Source organism: Camellia sinensis, chromosome 2 (assembly GCF_055761805.1).
Source record: "Camellia sinensis isolate YWXY chromosome 2, ASM5576180v1, whole genome shotgun sequence".
Taxonomy (NCBI): Eukaryota; Viridiplantae; Streptophyta; class Magnoliopsida; order Ericales; family Theaceae; genus Camellia; species Camellia sinensis.
This window is the reverse complement of record NC_138962.1, coordinates 127632479-127655147: the sequence shown is the minus strand read 5'-3', so window position 1 is coordinate 127655147 and position 22669 is coordinate 127632479. Positions and strand designations below refer to the sequence as shown.

The following is a 22669-nucleotide window of genomic DNA, read 5'->3' as shown; positions in this document are numbered from 1 at the left end:
TTTTGCAAGGCCTGGGCATTAGCATCCTCTGCGAATTTTGCCTCTGCAGGTACACTGTCTCAAGGAGCTGGCCGGTTGCAATTTCTTCTAACTCATCATAGTAAGACGCCATATGCACTTGATCACGCACAGGCCCGAGATAGCCAATCATATATGTACATTTTTCCCCTTCCCCTTGTGGTTAGGATAAGGGTCCTTCCGCACATCACGGTTGCCGGCATCTTTGAACTTCAGCTCATTTGCGTCAACTTTCTTCTTGAAGATACTTTTCAAAGTCCAACAGTCCCTAGTAGGGTGTCTCGTGGTTCTGTGCTAGACACAATAATCCGGGCTTTCTTTGTCCTTCTTGGTTGGAGGGACATCAACTGGAGGCAAGTTAAGTTCACCATCAATTACCCATTCTTTAACCAGAGACTTGACATTCTCAAGGCTGCAAGGACATGGATTTCTGTCCTCATAACTCTTTCTTTTCCGAGAGGACGTCGCCTCCCCTTGCGAGCGCCTCCCTCCTACAGAGGTTACCGCAGCAACTCTGCTACGGCGAGGGTAGCGGTGGCTGTCACGAGATCTGTGCAAGGGCCCAGTGGTACTGAGGATCCTAGCTGCCTCAATCAAGGCTGAACTGGTAGGCAGATTATGATTCACCAAGAAAATTTTGTAGTCGCGTATGGCACCCTTCACACATATATGCTGACTAAATGGGCCTCATCCATTGGATCATGATAGTCAATAGCCTTATCTCGGAACCGCTTAACATAGTAGAGTATATCTTCGCCCTCCTTTTGGACATCTCGCCCAAGGGTGAGGGTTGTAACTTTCGCTTTGACTTGGAAGAACTTCGTGTGGAACTTGTTCACCATCTCCTCCCAACTCTTGATCGAGTTGGGAGCCAAGTTCACATACCAGTTGCAAGCCCTTTCAGTAAGTGGACTTGGAGAACTCCCGAAGGCGCAGAGAGTGGTCACTGCCATGGACAACAAGAGTTTCAATGAACCTCACCACCTGTTCTATGGCATTGCCTTGTTTCCCATCAAACTTAATAAACATGAGTATGGGGCCCTCACATCTGAGTCGTGGAGAGATGGGAGTTGCTTCTTGCTACGCTCTTGCTCGAGCATGGCTTGTACATCGGCTAGAGTAAAAAAGTGAGTGGGTTGGAATGGTCCAGTCTGCTCCTGGGTAGCTGAACCAGCGGCCGCACCGTTCGCCTGAAGTACCCCCGGAGGCACCTGGATCGGAGCTCGATCCTCAGGGAACAGGTTAGGCACTGGGTTTGGGACTGCTACGGGCGAAGGTGCTTGCGCTGGAGCTGGTCGAGAAGCCATGGCCATAACAGCCTCAGTGAGAGTTTGCAAAGCTGCCAGGATCTCCCTCTGCGTATCCTGGAGTGACTGAACTGCCTCAATCACAACACTGTGGTCACGGTCCTCCGCATGTGCTGTTCCGCCATTTGAAGAGCCTTGCTAAACTTCATCCTCTGCCATTTTATTCCAATGAGGTGTGTAAACCACTGCGGGTATGAACCATCAACAAAGCAGTCTCCCCAGCAGAGTCGCCAGAAATGTAAGGGGGTTCGAGGTCAGAGAAGGTGATTAGAGAGGCAAAACTATGCTAATGGTCCAAGAATGGTGGAAGTGGCTTGAGAATGAGCAGCAGCAACTGTCTAGAAGTTGAAGAGTGTGCAGCTGGGTGAGGGTTAAACAAGTAGCTCAAGAAAAAATGCATGGCAGTGCCAAAATGGGCAACATCTCCCCCAAATCTCCAAAATTCCTCTTTTTGAACCTTGGGAAATAAGTCCTATTTATATAGGCTTTTCCTTGGCACCAAGAGGACACCAAGTGGCCAAATAGAGAGAGGACATGTGTCCTAGATGACCACATGGAATATTCTGCCATGAGCCACCAGGCTGAAGGTGCCATGTGTCCTTCTACATGTATTGTATACTATCTGTTTGCGTCCACAATTACATTTTTGAGCCTCTGCAAGTGTAGTTGCGACGAGAGTGTTTGGCGCTGAAACTCCCCCTTGAGCCTCAGCAAGTGCAGTTGCGACGGGAGCGTTTACCGCTGCACTTGCCTTCTCAGCTAGAACCTCAGAAAGTGCACTTGCAGCGATAAACCTTGCTGCCGCACTTGCCTTCTCAATTCTACTTGGCCACTGCATGCATTCTCAGGACTCCATCAGTCTGCTATTGACTATGTTCGTGCTCACTGCAGCGAAGCCTTCACCCTTAATCACCTAACCACAAACTCTCCAGCTTCCTAGGACAAAGGCCATAGCCAAGCCTGCTATCAGCCGTGCTATGCCTCAGTACCAAGCCCAAGGGGCTTCCTTAGTGCTGCCCGTGCCACTAAGGCAGGTCTATGACCTGGGTAATGGAAAGGGAGTCCCTTATGATCTGGCTACCCTGCTTCCATCATCGCGGGATCACCACGGTAAACTGGTACCCAGGGCCTGCCATCAGCTCCAACTAGTAAGTCTTGGAGCCTGCTATCAGGGCCAAGTTAAATGAATTTTCGGGCCTGCTATCAGCCTTGGGCTAGTAATGCCTTGGGGCCTGCTATCAGCGCCAGGCATTACCCTCTTCTTGCACACAACTTGGTTGCGGCGGTAGTAGTAGCTGCGGTAGTCATTTCCCGTGGTAGATTCAAATGGCATAACCGACAATATTGGAGATGGCGGCGCTGATAAAGTGCCTATGCAACTTGGACGCCTCTGCAATTTAGTTGCTTCGGTTCTCTCCTTCCCTCAGCAACTCCAGGTGGCGACGGAACCGAGAATACTTGGAATGGCGGCGCTAAGACAAAGTGCCTCCGCAACTTGGTCGTCGTAACTGTTGCCTTTGCAACTTAAGTTCTTCGGCTTTCTCTTTCCCTCGTCAACTTTGGATGGCGGCGGAGCCGAAGATATTAGGAATGGCGACGCTGAGGCATAGTACCTCGGCAAATTCACCGCAACATGTATTCCCTCTGAAACTTGACCGTCGCATGTGTTCCTGCTACAACTTGACTCGGTCGTTTGCCTTCGTGGAGCCTGTTTGGAACCTTGGCGGGTCGGACCTACTACGGCCCACTGTTGGCCCACTTCACTTGGACCATGCTCCTTTTTCATTCCTGGTCGCCACTTTGGGGCGACCTCAGTACTTAGGCCCACACTTAATTTAGGGTTTAATTTCTGACCCTCTACATTTGTCCCCTGCCCCAGTGAGGGAGACATTCCTGGTTTCCCGTGTGTGCATGACGCCAGCAAGTAACCCAAGGGTTGTGTCGGATGGGTCAGAAGTTGTGTCAGCTCTTAAAAGGATTACCCTCTTGACTGACGGGTCATAATGGCCCTTGGGTCCACTGCTCCCCCACTTCCGCCCAAACACACTTTCTGTCTCCTTGTCTTATTCTCTTCCTTGTCCCCACCTTCCAAAGTCTTCTTTACTTTTTTTATACTTCCTTATGGCCAGCACAAGGTTTCTACCCGACAGGGCTGACCCACCCCCTACTGAGTGAAGGAGGGCCTCATACTTCGGAGGGCTAGCTGACCCTTTCTGGAAGGCCATTGACCCCTTCGTTCCTAATGCCCTTCCTATGGAGGAGGCTCTGCTTCCTTTTGGTGAGACAGCTTTGGACGATGCTAACATGGTGAACCCAGTCTCTGTGTTGCAGTTTCGCGTGGAGCGTGGTGACTTTCCCCATTCATACATCTACTATCGCACTCACTCGGGCCCTCCAACAGGCCGGTCCATCTGGGTTGATGACATCATTGCAGATTTCGAGCAACGATTGCGGGATGTTCGTCTCTACAATGTCGTTTCGATTTCGAGGGAGTTATCAGTGCGCAAAGTACAAACCAACACTGATATGGTTGTCTTCCGCTGGAGCCGCGACACTCACACTTTTTCTTTGGCATGGGTGGAGATAACTCTAACCCTCCAAGATGTTGCCGTCCTTCTGTGCTTGAGCACTCGTAGAGATCACCCCTTCGATCCAGCGTCCCTGACTCCTGCACAACAAGTTTCTGTCACTGCCCTTCAAGGAACCTTTCGAGAGGAGCGGAAGTATTGCTCTTGATCTGATCTTAGGACCAGAGAACTACTCCAGGAGAGGCCCAAGAGGGACAAAAGCACTTATCTTTCTGGCTTAAGCATTTCACCAAGGACCTGCAACCAGTTGTGGGCGACATCACAGAGGAGAGTCCCAACTCCGTAGTTGGGCCGGGCTACCGCAGTGACTTGTACTTGGCCGCCATCGTCAGTTACTTCATTTTTTTTTTTCGTTCTCCCCAGCAACCTTGCTGAGAGTATTAACCCTTTAGTGTTCCCTTTGGCTGTCAAACTTTGCAGCGACAGCCAGATCCCTCTGGCCCCCCTCTTCTTGGGGAACTTATACTTCCGCCTTGATCTCATCCATTCGGAGATGGAGCGATCCATGGGCCCGCTATGATGTATGGAGCTTTCTACACACTCAGTTCCTGACCGCTTGCTTCTATGAGAGATTCCCTGCCATGGGCCCCGTCCCTAAAGAACATGAGCCTTTCTTCACAGACGAAGTCCTTAATGCAGAAGGTCGTCCTGTTCCAGATGCAAATGGTCGACCTGTCACGAGACAAGTGCGCCACTCCCTCCCTCGCATCTCTCAGTGGTCTGCTCTTCGCACCAACAGACCCTTTGCAGATTATGTAGACCGTATGGAAGAGTGTACTCCGCCCTTTCACTCAGCTTCTTCCAGGCATTTCTGTGGTTCCGTTCCCTTTTTCCGAGGCTCGCCATGTTGATTGCTCCCTCGACAGTGTCCAGGCCAACTCCTTTCTTATTGCTGCCTTGACACGCCCCAGATTTCTACCCGTGTAGAACGTAAAGGGCATGTCCAGCGTCATCTATCGACCGGACAGGGTCCCTGAGCAGTTCGGCAAGGATAGTAGCGTCCCACATGCCCCTTCGCTTCAGACTGATTACCACTAGAGCTTTTAGCAGTTTGCCCGCGATTATACCGCTTTACTTGTGGAGGGCTTAGGCTAAATGGAGCTTCCCTCACTTGGAAGAGAGGGCGCCTTTAGACCCAGTAAAAGGTTGTTCTGGCACCGCAACCTCAATTCTTTCTTCAACTTTTGCAACAGTGCTCCCGTAGTCCCTGCGATGGAACCCATCCCGCAACCTGACTTATCTCTTCGTCTACCCTCTGGCCGAGGGAAACAGATCAGTATATTCGGTCGCTTCAAGCCTCTATCCCTGCCTACCATGGAAAAGCCTCACCCGTTTGGGGCAAATTGCTCTCCCTCAAGTCGGCACGACAGTTACGGTCAACCCGCTCCAGACTAAGGGCAGCCCAAGAGGCGACGGCATCTGTTGCCGAGGCACGTGCCTCACCAAGTAGGAAGAGACTCCGAAAGGTACCCATACTTAGAAAATATTTTGCATTGCTTCCTTGGACTTCTTACATTTACTTTGCTAATCACATAACCTTGTCTCTTTTCAGGGCCCACCGACCGTACCACCGGCCCCGGAGGTTCTTCTACTGCCATCGGAATTTCCTCAGATTCAGACGACGACAACGACCTTCCCATTGCTACAAGGGTCACAAGGCTCAGGACCCGCAGGGCAGTACCTCCGGAAGTTGAAGAAGAACCAAGTGCTGGGGCAGCACCAACTACTGAGGCTGAGCCAGTTGTGGAGGCTGCAGGAAATGAAATTCCCCCGGCTGTAGAAGTTGTTGCGGGCGGCCTAGTTGCTGAGGGTGCAGAGCCTCCAAACCCCGCTGATTCTGTGCACTCCGACCGTTCCTCTGTCGGCGGAGATGATTTTTTCCGTGAGATTCCAAGGGAAGATAGTAGCATGAGAGAGCCGCTGGAAGTTGCACCACCTCCCTTTGAAGCTGCATCTGGTGGTTCCATCCAGTCCACTGAGTCTCCATTGGTTCAACAAACCCCACTTCCGAAACGCCCAAGTGGCTGAGGAGAGTGCAAGTGTAGCGGCTGCTTCCACTGTTCCTGTTGTGACCCCTCTAAATTTGGACCGACTTACAGAGGTAACTGTCACTTTAGCAACCCGCACTGTTACTGCGATCGCTGGGACCTCTGACCCAATTGCTTCGGCAACCTCTCAACAGCTAGCAGACTTGTACCCCACTCATTTTCCGAAAGTGCCAATAGGCCTTGGGGTATCCCAAGATTTTTATACTGGGATGGATACCATTGCTATTCCAGATCTGAGCGTTGGAGACCACCAGATGGATAACATCTTTTCGGAGCGACATGACGGTACAGGCAGCTTCAGTCTTTCCCCCGAGGCTAGTTCACCCGGTCGCCAATGCTGCATCTACCCATTCCAATGCTGTTGGGCAATCATCTTCAGGGGAAGTGCGTCATCCTCAGACCTTTGGTAGCTCTACCAGTCTCCGTCCAGTGATGGAAGCTGACGGGGGTGTGAGGGAGTCCCCTCAGCCCTCAGTGAAAGTTTCTTTTCTAGGTTACTGGGTCTCCTCCGTAACTTCTTCCACTCTTGCCCCGCATCAAGGCGCTGCACCTCGGCACCTTTACTGCTCTTAACGTTCCTGGATCTATGGTGCAAACAGCACTGCTGGAGTCACTTGCCAGCTTCATTCGCGACCTTGCTACTAAGAAGATTCTGACAACCCCTAGCAAGTTCGTGGAAAGTGCCGAGGCAAACCAAAGCGACTTTGAGAGGAACGGTTTGGACCTATCGTGGATAAGGGATAGGCTTCAGGCAGTCGTTGGTTTCCTCGAGTATGCAGACAACGTGGCGATGATACGGCCAGTTCTGAACTCATCATCTACTCGTCAACTTGTAGTACCCGCTGCGGCTTGCCTCAGCAACTTTGTAGGGGCCTTCCCATCTTGGTGAGAACTTGGGAACTGGTTGCCCCTACATGATTGCGTCCACTGTCTTCCATACCAAGTCCCTTGCGAGGGGCTCCCTCCTGCAGAGGTTACCGCAGCAACTCTGCTACTGCGAGGGTATTGAACTTGGAGAACTCCCGAAGGCGCAAAGAGTGGTCACTACCATGGAAATCAAGAGTTTTAATGAACCTCACCACTTGTTCTATGGCATTGCCTTGTTTCCCGTCAAACTTAATAAACTTGGGCACTATATACCCAGTTGGGTATGGCATGGCCAATATCTCCTGAGAGTATGGGGCGTTCACATCTGTGTCGAGGAGAGATGGGAGTTGCTTCTTGCTACGATCTTGCTCGAGCATAGCTTTTACATCGGCTAGAGTAACAAAGTGAGTGGGCTGGAATGGTCTAGTCTGCTCCTGGGTAGCTGAACCAGCGGCCGCACTGTTCGCTTGAAGCACCGCCAGAGGCACCTGAATCGGAGCCCGAACCTCAGGGAACAGGTTAGGCACAGGGTTTAGGACTGCTACGGGCGGAGGTGCTTGCGCTGGAGCTGGTCGACAAGCCATGGCCATAACAGCCTCAGTGAGAGTTTGCAAAGTTGCCAGGATCTCCCACTACGTGTCCTGGACTGACTGAACTGCCTCAATCACAACACTGTAGTGACGGTCCACCGTATGTGCTGCTCCGCCATTTGAAAAGCCTTGCTGAACTTCATCCGCTGCTATTTTTTTCCAATGAGGTGTGTAAACCACTGCGGGTATGACCCATCAACAAAGCAGTCTTCCCAGCGGAGTCGCCAGAAATATAAGGGGGTTCGAGTTCAGAGAAGGTGATTAAAGAGGCAAAACTATGCTAATGGTCCAAGAATGGTGGAAGTGGCTTGAGAATGAGCAGCAACAACTGTCTAGAAGTTGGAGAGTGTGCAGCTGGGTGAGGGTGAAGCAAGTAGCTCAAGAAGAAATGTATGGCAGTGCCAAAATGGGCAGCATCTCACCCAAACCCCCAAAATTCCTCTTGCTGAACCATGGAAAATGGGTCCTATTTATATAGGATTTTCCTCTGCACCAAGAGGGCACTAAGTGGCCAAATAGACAGAGGACATGTGTCCTAGAGGATCACATGGAATATTCTGCCTTGAGCAATCAGGCTGAAGGTGCCACGTGTCCTTCTGCATGTACTGTGTACTATCTATTTGCCTCCGCAACTACCTTTTTGAGCCTCAGCAAGTGCAGTTGCAACGGGAGCGTTTGCCGCTGCACTTGCCTTCTCAACTCGAACCTCAGCAAGTTCAGTTGCAACGGTAAACTTGGCTACTGTACTTGCCTTCTCAGTTCTACTTGGCCACTACATGCATTCTCAAGACTCCATTAGTCTGCTATCGACAATGTTCGTGCTCACCGCAGCAAAGCCTTTACCCTTAGCCACCTAACCACAAACTCCTCGGCTTTCCCGGGCGAAGGCCACAGCCAAGCCTGCTATCAGCCGTGCTGTGCCTTAGTACCAAGCCCAAGGGGCTTCCTTAGTGCTGCCTGTGCTACTAAGGCAGGTCTATGCTCTGGGTAAAGGAAAGGGAGTCCCTTATGCTAGGGCTACCCTGCTCCCATCTTCGCGGGATCGTTGCGGTAAACTGGTACCCTAGGCCTACTATCAGCTCCAACCAATAAGTCCTAAGGCCTGCTATCAGCCCTGGGCTAGTAATGCCTTGAGGCCTGCTATCAGCGCCAGGCATTACCCTCTCCTTGAAAAGGGGAAGCTTTTCCCAGAGGTTGCTATCACCTTGCCGGGATGTTCACTTCGCATGTTGGTTGCGGCGGCAGTCATTTCCCGTGGCAAGTTCAAATGGCATGACCGACAATATTGGAGATGGCGGCGCCGACAAAGTGCCTTTGCAACTTGGGCGCCTCTGCAACTTAGTTGCTTCGGTTCTCTTCTCCCTCAGCAACTCCAGGTGGCGACGGAACCGAGAATACTTGGAATGGCGACGCTAAGACAAAGTGCCTCCGCAACTTGGTCGTCGCAACTGTCGCCTCTGCAACTTAGTTGCTTCGGCTTTCTCTTTCCTTCATCAACTTTGGATGGTGGCAGAGCCGAAGATATTAGAAATGGCGACGCTGAGGCAAAGTACCTCGGCAACTTCCCCGCTGCATGTATTCCCTCTGCAACTTGACCGTCGCATGTGTTCCCGCTGCAACTTGGCTTCGTCATTTTCCTTCGTGGAGTCTGTTTGGACCCTTGGCGGGTCGGACCTACTCCGGCCCACTGTTGGCCCACTTCCCTTGGACTTTAGCCCATGCTCATTTTTCATTCCTGGTCGCCTCTTTGGGACAACCTCAGTACTTAGACCCATACTTAATTTGGGGTTTAACTTCTTACCCTCTACAAAAACAGAACGTAGCGGCTAGAAGTAGTGCTGAAGCTGAATTTAGATCAGTGGATCATGGAATTTGTAAAGCTTTGTGGATCAAGAGATTATTGGAAGACTTAAAAATTCCAAGAACATCACCAATGGAAATTTACTGTAACAACAAGGCAGCAAATGCAATTGCACATAATCTTGTTCTTCACAACAGAACTAAGCATGTGGAAGTCGACAAGCACTTTATCAAAGAAAAGATTGAGAAGGGATTAATCTACATGTCTTATAAACCCACTGCGGAATAGATTGCGGATGTTCTTACAAAGGGACTACACAAAAGGCAGTTCGACCACCTAATCTACAAGTTGGCCATGGAAGCCATAGTCAAGCTAGCTTGAGGCGGAGTGTTGGAAATGGATAGAAAATAATTCTGCCAGGATATGGCTAAACTCTTTAGGATATCACAGCTGTAAATATCTAGATTTAGTCAATACTATAGAATAGGAAAGTTCATATGTAGAAGTAGAATTAGTAGCTAAATAGTAGCTAATCAGTCCTCAAAATCAGTACCTAATCAGTCCCTTATTTTATGCCATGTATCTCCTATTAATAGAGGTGATGTGTGTACATTGTTTAAATATGAGAATAAGAAATATTATTCTTTCTAGCTTTCATTCAAAATAATAAAATCCAGTTTTCCAACTAGCACCAAGCATGTAGATTTTGAATTTCTAAACAAATTTAATCAAGGCATTTCAAAATGGCCTATTTGACTGATCAATAAATTAATGGAAGGAAAATAACACGGTGCAGCTGATAATAGAGTAAGTAGAACTTCAATTGGCGAACAATAATGCAAGACCCCAAATGTTCTAGCAAACACTCACATGGGTGTTGGTCCCACACCCATGTGAGTGGTAAATTTTTTGGTAAATTTTTTCGTATCCCTAGGCGTTTTGCTCATTGGTGAAATATGGCAAGAGACGAAAACCACAAAAGAAAGACACGAAAAGGAGCATAATGTAACTACTAGGGAATCCTGGAAAACAAACTCACTTGGTAAGTCAACGAGAGATGGAAATAAGCTGAACAAATTATCCAAAAGACATCAATGCTGGAAACACACTTAGAAACGATTTTTCTAATCTTTTTGCGCTTGAGAGGAGATAACTCCAACCCTCGAAGATGTTGCCATCCTTCTGCGCATGAGCACTCGTGGAGATCACCCCTTCAATCCAGCAACCCTGACTCCTGCACAACAAGTTTCTGTCACTTCCCTTCAAGGAGCCTTTCGAGAGGAGCGGAAGTATTGCTCTTGGTCTGATCTTAATACGGGAGAACTACTCTAGGAGAGGCCCAAGAGGGACAAAAGCACTTATCTTTCTGGCTAAAGTAGTTCTTCAAGGACCTGCAACCAGCTGTGGGCGACATCACAGAGGAGAGTCGCAACTCCGTAGTTGGGTTGGGCTACCGCGGCGACTTGTACTTGGCCGCCTTCGTCAGTTACTTTATTTTTTTTTTTTGTTCTCCCCAGCAAAACTTGCTGAGAGTATTAACCCTTTGGTGTTCCCGTTGGCTATTAAACTTTGCAGCGGCAGCCAGATCCCCCTGGTCCCCCTCTTCTTGGGAAACTTATACTTCCGCCTTGACCTCATCCATTCGGAGAGGGAGCGATCCATGGGCCCGCTATGATGTGTAGAGCACTTTGTACACACTCAGTTCTCGACCGCTTTCTTCTATGAGAGATTCCCAGACACGGGCCCCGTCCCTAAAGAACATGAGCCTTTTTTCACAGACGAAGTCCCTGATGCAGAGCGTCGTCCTGTTCTAGATGCAAAGGGTCGACCTATCACAAGGCAAGTGCGCCACTCCCTTCCTCCCTCACATCCCTCGGTGGTCTGGTCGTGGCACCAACAAACTCTTTGCAGATTATGTAGACTGCACGGAGGAATGTGTGTTCCGCCCTTTCACTCCGCTTCTTCCAGGCATTTCTGTGGTTGCATTCTATTTTTCCGAGGCTCGCCATGTTGAGTTCTCCCTCGACAGTGTCCAGGCCAACTCCCTTTTTATTGCTGCCATGATACGCCCTGGATTTCTACCCGTGGGGAACGAGGAGGGCATGTCTAGCGTAATCTATCGTCCGAACAAGGTCCCTGAGCAGTTCGGCACAGATTAGGGCGTCCCACATGCCCCCCCGCTTCAAACTGATTACCACCAGAGCTTTCAGCGGTTTGCCCGTGATTATACCGCTCTACTTGTGGAGGGCTTAGGCTTCATGGAGCTTTCTTCACTTGGAAGAGAGGGCGTTTTTACTCTGACAAAAAGGTTGTTCTGGCACCGCAACCACAACTCTTTCTTCTACTTTTGCAACAGTGCTCCCGTAGTCCCTACGATGGAACCCATCCCGCAGCCTGACTTATCTCTTCATCTACCCTCTAGCCGAGGGAAATAAACCAGTATATTCTGTCGCTTCAAGCTTCTATCCCTCCCTACCGTGGAGAAGCCTCACCCGTCTGGGGCAAATTGCTCCCCCCCAAGTCGGCACGACAGTTACGAACGACCCGCTCCAGACTAAGGGCAGCCCAAGAGGCAGCGGCATCAGTTGCCGAGGCACGTGCCTCACCAAGTAGGAAGAGACTCCAAAAGGTACCCATACTTAGAAAATATTTTGCATTGCTTCCTTGGACTTCTTACATTTACTTTGGTAATCACATAACCTTTTTTCTTTTCAGGGCCCACCGTCCATACCACCGGCACCGGATGTTCTTCTACTGCCATCAGAATTTCCTCAGATTTAGATGACAACGACGACGACCTTCCCATTGCTACAAGGGTCACAAGGTTCAGGACCCGCGGTGCAGTACTTCCAGATGTTGAAGAAGAACCAAGTGCTGGGGCTGCACCAACTACTTTGGCTGAGCCAGTTGTGAAGGCGGCAGAAAATGAAGTTCCCCCTGCTGTGAAAGTTGTTGCGGGCGGCCTAGTTGCTAAGGGTACAGAGCCATCAAACCCCGCTGATTCTGTGCACTCCGACCGTTCCTCTATCGGCGGAGATGATTTTTTCCCTGAGACCCCAAGGAGAGATAACGACATGAGAGAGCCGCTGGAAGTTGCACCACTTCCCTTTGGAGCTGCATCTGGTGGTTCCACCCAGTCCACTGAGTCTCCATTGGTTCAGCAGACCCCACTTCCAAACGCCCAAGTGGCCGAGGAGAGTGCAGGTGTAGCGGCTGCTTCCACTGTTCCTACAGTGACCCCTCTAAATTTGGACCGACTTGTAGAGGTAACTGTCACTTTAGCCACCCACACTGTTACTGCTGTCATTGGGACCTCTGACCCAGTTGCTTCGGCAACCTCTGAACAGCCGGCAGACTTGAACCCCACTCACTTTCCAAAAATGCCAGCTGACCTTGGGGTATCCCAAGATTTTTATACTGGGATGGATACCACTGTTGTTCCAGATCTAAACGCTGGAGACTACCAGATGGATGACCTCTTTTCGGAGCAAAATGACAGTGCAGACAGCTTTAGTCTTTCTCGTGAGGCTAGTTAACCCGCTCGCCAACGCAGCATCTACCCAATCCAATGCTGCTGGGCAATCATCTTCAGTGGAAGTGCGTCGTGCTTAGACCTTTGGTCGCTCCACCAGTCTCCCTCCAGTGATTGAAGCAGGCGGGAGTGTCAGGGAATCCCCTCAGCCCTCATAGAAAGTTTCTTTTCTATGTTATTGGGTCTCCTCTGTAACCGCTCTCACTCTCGCCCCGCATCCAGGCGCCTTACCCCTGCACCTTTACTGCTTTTAACGTTCCTTAATCTATGGTGTAGACAGCACTGCTGGAGTCACTCGCCAGCTTCATTCGTGACCTTGCTACTAAGAAGATTCTGACAACCCCGAGCAAGTTCGTGGAAAGTGCCAAGGCAAACCTGAGCGGCTTTGAGAGGAACGGTTTGAACCTAACGTGGATGAGGATAGGCCACAGGCAGTCGATGGTTTCCTCGAGCATGCAGACAACGTGGCGATGATAGGGCCAGTTCTGAACCCATCATCTACTCGTCAACTTGTAATACCCGCTGCTACTTGCCTCAGCAACTTTGCAGAGGCCTTCCCATCTTGGTGACAACTTGGGAATTGGTTGCCCCCGCATGATTGCGTCCACTGCCTTCCATACCAAGTCCCCTTTATTGAACTTCTTGTGCTGAACAGATTGATTGTAGGCACGAGCTATGGATTGATGATACTTTTCCATTGCCCGCGAGGCCCGATCTCTTCTTTCTTCAGCTACCTCTATGTCATTCATTCTGCTGTCTGGAACTAAGTGCGCTGACATAGCCATTCTTGCTGAGGGTACTGCTAACTCAACTAGTAACAAAGCTTCGGACCCGTACACTAGGGAAAATGGGGTTGCCTGAGTTGGCTTTCTCTTTGACGGTCTGTATGCCCAGAGTACAGACCAACACTAATATGGTTGTCTCCAGCTGGAGCCGCGACACTAACACTTTTTTTTTGGCATGGGAGGAGATAACTCCAACCCTCGAAGACGTTGCCATCCTTCGGCGCTTCAGCACTCGTGGAGACAACCCCTTCGATCCAGCATCCCTGACACCTGCAGAACAAGTTTCTGTCACTGCCCTTCAAGGAGCCTTTCGAGAGGCGCGGAAGTATTGCTCTTGGTCTGATCTTAGGACTAGGGAACTACTCTAGGAAAGGCCCGAGAGGAACAAAACCACTTATCTTTCTAGCTGAAGCATTTCTTCAAGGACCTGCAACCAGTTGTGGGCGACATCACAGAGGAGAGTCGCAACTCCATAGTTGGGCCGGGCTACCACGGCGACTTGTACTTGGCCGCCTTCGTCTATTACTTCAATTTTTTTTTTTTGTTATCCCCAGCAACCTTGCTGAGAGTATTAACACTCTGGAGTTCCCTTTGGCTGTCAAACTTTGCAGCAGCAGCAGCCAGATCCATCTAGCCCCCCTCTTCTTGGGGAACTTATACTTCCGCCTTGACCTGATCCATTCGGAGATAAAGCGATCCATGGGCCCGCTATGATGTGTCGAGCTCATTGTACACACTCAGCTCCTGACTGCTTTCTTCTATGAGAGATTTCCTGCAACGGGCCCCGTCCCTAAGGAATAAGGGCCTTACTTCATAGACTAAGTCCTTGATGCAGAGCGTCGTCTTGTTCTAGATGCAAAGGGTCGACCTGTCACGAGGCAAGTGCGCCACTCCCTCCCTCCCTCGCTTCTCTCGGTGGTCTGGTCTTGGCACCAACAGACCATTTGCAGATTATGTAGACCGCATGAAGGAGTGTGTGTTCCGCCCTTTCACTCAGCTTCGTCTAGCTGTGGTTCAATTCTATTTTTTCGAGGCTCGCCATGTTGATTTCTCCCTTGACAGTGTCCAGGCCAACTCCCTTCTTGTTGTTGCCATGATACGCCCCGGATTTCTACCCGAGTGGAACGAGGAGGGCAAGTCCAGCGTCATCTATCGACCGGAGAGGGTCCCTAAGCAGTTCGGCACAGAACAAGGCATCCTACATGCCCCTCCGCTTCAGACTGATTACCACCAGAGCTTTCAGCAGTTTGCCCGTGATTATACCGCTCTACTTGGGAGGGCTTAGGCTTCATGGAGCTTTCCTCACTTGGAAGAGAGGGCGTTTTTACTGCGACTAAAAGGCTGTTCTGGCACCGCAACCTCAACTCTTTCTTCCACTTTTGCAACAGTGCTCCTGTAGTCCCTGCGAAGGAACCCATCCAGCAACCTAACTTATCTCTTCGTCTGCACTCTGGCCGAGGGAAACAAACCAGTATATTTTATCGCTTCAAGCTTCTATCCCTCCATACCGCGGAGAAGCCTCACCCGTAAGGGCAAATTGCACCCCCTCAAGTCGGCACGACAGTTACGGACGACCTGCTCCAGATTAAGGGCAGCCCAAGAGCCAGCGGCATCAGTTGCCGATGCACGTGCCTCACCAAGTAGGAAGAGACTCCGAAAGGTATCCATACATAAAAAATATTTTGCATTGCTTCCTTGGGGTTCTTACATTTACTTTGGCAATCACATAACCTTTTTTCTTTTCAGGGCCCACCGGCCATACCACCGGCCCCGGATGTTCTTCTACTGCCATCGGAATTTCCTCAGATTCAGACGATGACAACGACGACGACCTTCCCATTGCTACAAGGGTCACAACGTTCAGGACCCGCAGGGCAGTACTTTCAGATGTTGAAGAAGAACCAAGTGCTGAGACCGCACCAACTACTGAGGTTGAGCCAGTTGTGGAGGCTGCAGAAAATGAAGTTCCCCCTGCTGTGGAAGTTGTTGCGGGCGGCCTAATTGCTCAGGGTGCAGAGCCATCAAACCCCGCTGATTCTGTGCACTCCGACCGTTCCTCTGTCGGCGGAGATTATTTTTTCCTGCGACCCCAAGGGAAGATAGCGGCATGAGAGAGCCGCTGGAAGTTGCACCACCTCCCATTGGAGTTGCATCTGGTGGTTCCTCCCAGTCCACTGAGTCTCCATTGGTTAACCAGACCACACTTCTGAACGCCCAAGTGGCTGAGGAAAGTGCAAGTGTAGCGGCTGCTTCCACTGTTCCTGCTGTGGCCCTTCTAAATTTGGACCGACTTGCAGAGGTAACTGTCACTTTAGCCACCCACACTGTTACTGCTGTCTCTGGGACCTCTGACCCTGTTGCTTCGGCAACCTCTGAACAACTAGCAAACTTATACCCCACTCACTTTCCGGAAGTGCCAGCTTACCTTGGGCTATCCCAAGATTTTTATACTGGGATGGATACCACTGTTGTTCCAGATCTGAACGTTGGAGACTACCAGATGGATAACCTCTTTTCAGAGCGACATGACGGTGCAGGCAGCTTTAGTCTTTCTTGCGAGGCTAGTTCACCCGCTCGCCAACGCTGTATCTACCCATTCCAATGCTGCTGGGCAATCATCTTCAGGGGAAGTGCGTCGTCCTCAGACCTTTGGTCGCTCCACCAATCTCCATCCAGTGATTAAAGCTAGTGGGGGTGTGAGTGAGTCCCCTCAACCCTTAAGAGAAAGTTTCTTTTCTAAGTTACTGGGTCTCCTCCGCAGCTGCTCCCACTCTCGCCCCGCATCCAGGCGCTGCACCCCGACACCTTTACTGCTTTTAACATTCCAAGATCTTGTTACAAAGAAGATTCTAACAACGCCTAGCAAGTTCGTGGAAAGTGCTGAGGCAAACCTGAGCGGCTTTCAGAGGAACGGTTTGGACCTATTGTGTATGAGGGATAGGCTTCAGGCAGTCGATGGTTTCCTCAAGCATGCAGACAACGTGGCGATGACACGACCAGTTTTGAACCCATCATCTACTCTTGTCACCTTCTAGCACCCCCTGCTGCTTGCCTCAGCAACTTTGTAGGGGCCTTCCGATCTTGGTGAGAAGTTGGGAATTGGTTGCCCCCGCATGATTGCGTCCACTGTCTTCCATACCAAGTCCGCTTTATTGAACTTCTTGTGCTGAACAGATTGATTGTAGGCACGAGCTACGGATTAATGATACTTTTCCATTGCCCGCAAGGCCCGATCTCTTCTTTCTTCAGCTGCCACTATGTCATTCTTTCTGCTGTCTGGCACTGAGTGTGCAGACATAGTGATGATGTTTATGGACACCCCCGCCATCAAGGAAAGCACGCTTGAACTCTACATCATTGATGTATGCTGTGACAAAAAGATGACGATTATGGAGAAATGGGTATGCTTTGTCTGCCTCTGAAAAAGTAATGGCCCCATAAGCTTCCTGGATGCGCCGAGGCGCATACACCTTAGCCTCAGCAACCTCATCATGGTGCACTTCAAAGATATTAATGAGGGCTTTTGTTGCTTCCAACCTGGCGGCTTGGCTCAGCCCCAACTGGTCAAAGAAGGCGCGAAACTTAACAGAGTTTTGCAAGGCCTGGGCATTAGCATCCACTACGAATTTTGCCTCTACAGGTACCGTCTCAGGGAGCTAGCCGGTTGCAATTTCTTCTAACTCATCATAGTAAGACACCATATGCACTTGATCACGCACAGGCCCGAGATAGCCAATCATATATGTACATTCTTCCCCTTCCCCTTGTGGTTAGGATAAGGGTCCTTCCGCACATCACGGTTCCCGGCATCTTTGAACTTCAGCTCATTTGCGTCAACTTTCTTCTTGAAGATACTTTTTCAAAGTCCAACAGTCCCTAGTAGGGTGTCTGGTGCTTCTGTGATAGACACAATAATCCGAGCTTCCTTTGTCCTTCTTGGTTGGAGGGACATCAACTGGAGGCAAGGTAAGTTCACCATCAGCTACCTATTCTTTAACTAGAGCCTTAACATTCTCAAGGCTGCAAGAACATGGATTTCTGTCCTCATAACTCTTTCTCCTCCGAGAGGACGTCGCCTCCCCTTGCGAGCGGCTCCCTCCTGCAGAGGTTACCGCAGCAAATCTGCTACTGCGAGGGTAGCGGAGGCTGTCACGAGATCTGTGCAAGGGACCAGTGGCACTGAGGTTCCTAGCTGCCTCAATCAAGGCAGAAATGGTAGGCAGATATTGATTCACCAAGAAAATTTTGTAGTCGCGTATGGCACCCCTCCACACATATGCTAACTAAATGGGCCTCATCCACTGGTTCATGACAGTCAATAACCTTATCTTGGAACCGCTTAACATAGTCCACTATATCTTCACCCTCCTTTGGGACATCTCGCCCAAGGGTGAGGGTTGTAACTTTCTCTTGAACTTGGAAGAACTTCGTATGGAACTTGTTCACCATCTCCACCCCAACTCTTGATCGAGTTAGGAGCCAAGTTTACCACCAAAGGCACCAGGATCGAAGCCCGAACCTCAGGGAACAGGTTAGGCACTAGGTTTGGGACTGCTACGGGCGGAGGTGCTTGCGCTAGAGCTGGTCGAGAAGCCATGGCCATAATAATAGCCTCAGAGAGAGTTTGCAAAGCTGCCAGGATCTCCCTCTGCGTATCCTAGAGTGACTAAACTGCCACAATCACAACACTGTGGTCACGATCCTCCGCATGTGCACCTCCGCCATTTGAAGAGCCTTGCTGAACTTCATCCACTGCCATTTTTTCCAGTGAGGTGTGTAAACCACTGCAGGTATGAACCATCAACAAAGCAGCCTCCCCAGCAGAGTCGCCAGAAATGTAAGGGGGTTCAAGGTTAGAGAAGGTGATTAGGAGGCAAAACTATGCTAATGGTCCAAGAATGGTGGAAGTGGCTTGAGAATGAGCAGCAACAACTGTCTGGAATTTGGAGAGTGTGCAGCTGGGTGAGGATGAAGCAAGTAGCTCAAGAAGAAATATATGGCAGTGCCAAAATGGGATAGTAATGCCTTGGGGCCTACTATCAGCGCCAGGCATTACCCTCTACTTGCAGAGGGGAAGCTTTTCCCAGAGGCTGCTATCACCTTGGCGGGATGTTCCCAACGAAAGTTGGGTGCGGCGGTAGTAGTTGCTACGGTAGTCAGTTCCCGTGGCAAGTTCAAATGGCATAACCGACAATATTGGAGATGGCGGCGCCAACAGTGCCAATACAACTTAGGCACCTCTGCAACTTGGTTGCTTCGGTTCTCTCCTTCCCTCAGCAACTCCAAGTGGCGACGGAACCGAGAATACTTGGAATGGCGGCCCTAAGATAAAGTGCTTCCGCAACTTGGTCGTCGCAACTATCGCCTCTGCAACTTACTTGCATCGGCTTTCTCTTTTCCTCGTCAACATTGGATGGCGGCGGAGCTAAAGATATTAGGAATGGCGGCGCTGAGGCAAAGTACCTCTGCAACTTCCCCGCTGCATGCATTCCGTCTGCAACTTGACCGTCGCACGTGTTCCCGCTGCAACTTGACTCGGTCATTTTCCTTCGTGGAGTCTGTTTGGACCCTTGGTGGGTCAGACCTACTCCGGCCCACTGTTGGTCCACTTCCCTTGGACTTTAACCCATGCTCCTTTTTCATTCCCAGTCGCCTCTTTGGGGCGACCTCAGTACTTAGGCCCATACTTAATTTGGGGTTTAATTTCGGACCCTCTACATTTGCCCCCTGCCCCAGTGGGCGACACGTTCCTAGTTTCCTGCGCGTGCATGACGCCAGTAAGTAACCCAAGGGTTGCGTCGGTTCGGTCAGAAGTTGTGTCGGCTCTTAAAAGGATCACCCTCTTGACTGACGGGTCATAATGGGCCTAGGGAAGCGTGTCGGAGCCCTTTTGCTACTTTCTTTATAAACAGCGCCCTTGGGTCCACTGGTCCCCCACTTCAGCCCAAACACACTTTCTGTCTCCTTGTCTTCTTCTCTTTCTTGTCCCCACTTTCCAAAGTCATTTTTACTTTTCTTTATACTTCATTACGGCCAGCATAAGGTTTCTACCTGACAGGGCTGACCCACCCCTTACTGAGTGGAGGAGAGCGTCACACTTCGGAGGGCTAGCTGACCCTTTCTAGAAGGCCGTTGACTCCTTCGTTCCTGATGCCCTTCCTTTGGAGGAGCCTCTGCTTCCTTTTGGTGAGGCAGCTTTGGATGATGCTAACATGGTGAACCCAGTATCTCTGTTGCGGTTTCGCGTGGAGCGTGGTGACTTTCCCCATTCATACATCTACTATCGCACTCACTCGGGCCCTCCAATAGGCTGGTCCCTCCGGGTTGATGACATCATTGCAGATGGTGGCTTCGAGCAGCGATTGCAGGATGTTCGTCTCCACAATGCCGTTTCAATTTCGGGGAAGTTATCAGTACGCAAAGTACAGACCAACATTGATATAGTTGACTCCCGCTGGAGCCACGACACTCACACCTTTTCTTTGGCACGGGTGGAGATAACTCCAACCCTCCAAGATGCTGCCGTCCTTCTGCGCTTCAGCACTCGTAGAGATCGCCCCTTCGATCCAACGTCCCTGACTCCTGCACAACAAGTTTTTGTCACTGCCCTTCAAGGAGCCTTTCGAGAGGAGCGGAAGTATTGCTCATGGTCTGATCTTAGGACAGGGGAACTACTCCAGGAGAGGCCCAAGAGGGACAAAACCACTTATCTTTCTGCCTGAACCATTTCTTCAAGGACCTGCAACCAGTTGTGGGCGACATCACAGAAGAGTCGCAACTCCGTAGTTGGGCCCGGCTACCGCGGCGACTTGTACATGGCCGCCTTCGTCAGTTACTTAATTTTATTTTATTTTTGTTCTCCCCAGCAACCCTGCTGAGAGTATTAACCCTCTGGTGTTCCCTTTAGCTGTCAAACTTTGCAGCGGCAGCCAGATCCCTCTGGCCCCCCTCTTCTTGGGGAACTTATACTTCCGCCTTGACCTCATCCACTCGGAGATGGAGTGATCCATGGGCCCGCTATGATGTGTAGAGCTTTGTACACACTCAGTTCATGACCGCTTTCTTCTATGAGAGATTTCCTGCCACGGGCCCCGTCCTTAAAGAACATGAGCCTTTCTTCACAGACAAAGTCCTTGATGCAGAGGGTCGTCCTGTTCTAGATGGGTCGACCTGTCACGAGGCAAGTGCGACAATGCCTCCCTTGCATCTCTCGGTGGTCTGGTCTTGGCACCAAACGACCCTTTGCAGATTATGTAGACCGCATGGAGGAGAGTGTATTCCGCCCTTTCACTCAGCTTCTTCCAGGCATTTTTGTGGTTCCATTCTCTTTTTTCGAGGCTCACCGTGTTGATTTCTCCCTCGACAGTGTCCAGGCCAACTCCCTTCTTACTGCTGCCATGATACGCCCCGGATTTCTACTCGTGTGGAACGAGAAGGGCATGTCCAGCGTCATCTATCGACAGGACAAGGTCCCTAAGCAGTTCGGCACGGATTAGGGTGTCCCATATGCCCCTCCGCTTCAGATTGATTACCAACAAAGCTTTCGGCGATTTTCTCGTGATTATACCGCTCTACTTGTGGAGGGTTTAGGCCTCATGGAGCTTCCCACACTTAGAAGAGAGGGCGCCTTTACTCCCAGTAAAAGGCTGTTCTGGCACCGCAACCTCAATTCTTTCTTCAACTTTTGCAACAGTGCTCCCGTAGTCCCTGCGATGGAACCCATCCCGCAACCTAACTTATCTCTTCGTCTACCCTCTGGCCGTGGGTAATAGACCAGTATATTCTGTCGCTTCAAGCTTCTATCCCGGCCTACCGTGGAGAAACCTCACCCATCTGTGGCAAATTGCTCCCTCTCAAGTCGACACGACAGTACGAATGAACCGCTCCAGACAAAGGGCAGCCCAAGAGGCAATGGAATCAGTTGCCGAGGCACGTGCCTCACCAAGTAGGAAGAGACTCCGAAAGGTACCCATACTTAGAAAATATTTTGCATTGCTTCCTCGGACTTCTTACATTTACTTTGGTAATCACATAACCTTTTTACTTTTAGGGCCCACCGTCCATACCACCGGCCCCGGATGTTCTTCTACTGCCAACGAAATTTCCTAAGATTCAGACGACGACAACGACCTTCCCATTGCTACAAGGGTCACAAGGTTCAGGACCCGCAGGACAGTACTTCCAGATGTTGAAGAAGAACCAAGTGCTAGGATCGCACCAACTATTGAGCCTGAGCCAGTTGTGAAGGCCGCAGAAAATGAAGTTCCCCCTGCTGTGGAAGCTATTGCGGGTGGCCTAGTTGCTAAGGGTGCAGAGCCTCCAAACCCCGCTGATTCTGTGCACTCCGACCGTTCCTCTGTCGGCGGAGATGATTTTTTCCCTGAGACCCAAAGGGAAGATAGCAACATGAGAGAGCCGCCGGAAGTTGCACCACTTCCCTTTGGAGCTGCATCTGGTCGTTCCTCCCAATCCACTAAGTCTCCATTGGTTCAGCAGACCCCACTTCCGAACGCCCAAGTGGCTAAGGAGAGTGCAAGTGTAGCGGCTGCTTCCACTGTTCCTGCTGTGACCCCTCTAAATTTGAACCGACTTGCAAAGGTAACTGTCACATTAGCCACCCACACTGTTACTGCTATCGTTGGGAACTCTGACCCAGTTGCTTTGGCAACCTCTGAATAGCTGGCAGACTTGTACCCCACTCACTTTCCGGAAATGCCAGCTGACCTTGAGGTATCCCAAGATTTTTATACTGGGATGGATACCACTGCTGTTCCAGATCTGAACATTGGAGACTACCAAATGGATGACCTCTTTTCGGAGCAAAATGACAATGCAAGCAGCTTTAGTCTTTCTCGCGAGGCTAGTTAACCCGCTCGCCAACGTAACATCTACCTAATCCAATGCTGCTGTGCAATCATCTTCAGTGGAAGTGCGTCGTCCTTAGACCTTTGGTCGCTCCACTAGTCTCCCTCCAGTGATTGAAGCAGGCGGGAGTGTGAGGGAATCCCCTCAGCCCTCAGAGAAAGTTTCTGTTCTATGTTACTGGGTCTCCTCTGTAGCCGCTCCCACTCTCGCCCCGCATCCAGACGCTGCACCCCTGCACCTTTACTGCTTTTAACGTTCCAGGATCTAT

At 50.5% G+C, this 22669-nt stretch overlaps 1 protein-coding gene across 15 annotated transcripts in view; it reads right to left on the bottom strand.

The window, feature by feature from the left end:
- The window catches only part of LOC114298992 (arginine--tRNA ligase, chloroplastic/mitochondrial), an 83294-nt gene that overhangs the window by 45417 nt on the left and 15208 nt on the right, over positions 1-22669 (bottom strand). The window lies entirely within an intron of this gene.